Source organism: Eimeria mitis, genomic scaffold, assembly GCF_000499745.2.
Source record: "Eimeria mitis Houghton genomic scaffold, Emh_scaff4590, whole genome shotgun sequence".
In the NCBI taxonomy this organism is placed as follows: Eukaryota; Apicomplexa; class Conoidasida; order Eucoccidiorida; family Eimeriidae; genus Eimeria; species Eimeria mitis.
The window spans coordinates 1,331-2,296 of record NW_013572901.1 but is presented as its reverse complement, the minus strand read 5'-3'; positions in this window follow the sequence as shown (position 1 = coordinate 2,296).

The window sequence follows — 966 nt, the reverse complement described above, 5'->3', positions numbered from 1 at the left end:
CTGACAGCTGCCCAGAGCAGCAGCATGGTGACACAAGAAAATCTGATAGGCAATGTTACGCGTGTCGAGTGTCGTGTGGTTGAAAGGATGAGCTTCTTTAGTCTCGTTCGTCTGATGGACAGAATAATCTGTCCCAATGCTGCTAGCACAACCAGACTCTGAACCAACATTGTTTCCACTTGTGGTTTGTAAGGAGCAAGGACTTCAAGCGCTAGTCACAACGCCTGGTGCGCATGGTTGAATAAGCGCCGTGGTTCAGGTGATGACTAGGACGTCTTGTGGCTTTGGTGACGGGTGGCTAGAGTTTCGCGATCCTTTTAGAAGGGAGTCGTAACAGCATGTGTAGCTACTTAGTGGGAGACGCTATGTTGTTTCTTCCTTCGAGCACCGCATTCGACTGGTTGGTGGGGATGTGGTTTTGCAGGGGAAGGAGACCGAGATCGCGGCCTGTGGCGTTGTTGCCTTGAATCGCTGGGCACAAGGCTACATTTCTGTGAGGTTGGCCGTTGTGGCGTAGGCTCTCACGGATGAGGGTTGCGAGTACAGCTTATATGCACGTTCGCTCCATTCGGAGCTCCTAACTGCTGTATAGTCGGTGATCTTCTGTGTGCAACTGTAGATTAGATGGGTTTCTGCGTTTTATCTTCTTCAGTGGCATGGTGTTCGTGTTAGAGAAACTTTCCTTGGATGATAAATAGCGTCCTTCATGAGGAGGGGCCTTTTCCCTTCTATGCATTGCCATCAATCCGACTCTGAGGGCACTCACTGGCATGACAATAGTCCATCCGCGTTGCTGGCCGTCGTTCCCTTCTAGCACTGTTCAAGTTGAGGCTTTACCAGCTTAAGCCTTTGTTCCGGGATTCCATTGTGCACGCCCGGTGAACGCAGGGCTATCTCGGTGGCGGGTCTCCACTCGAGGGCTGCACGTTGCACCTCGCCTGCGAACCGCAGCCATCGCACTAACAT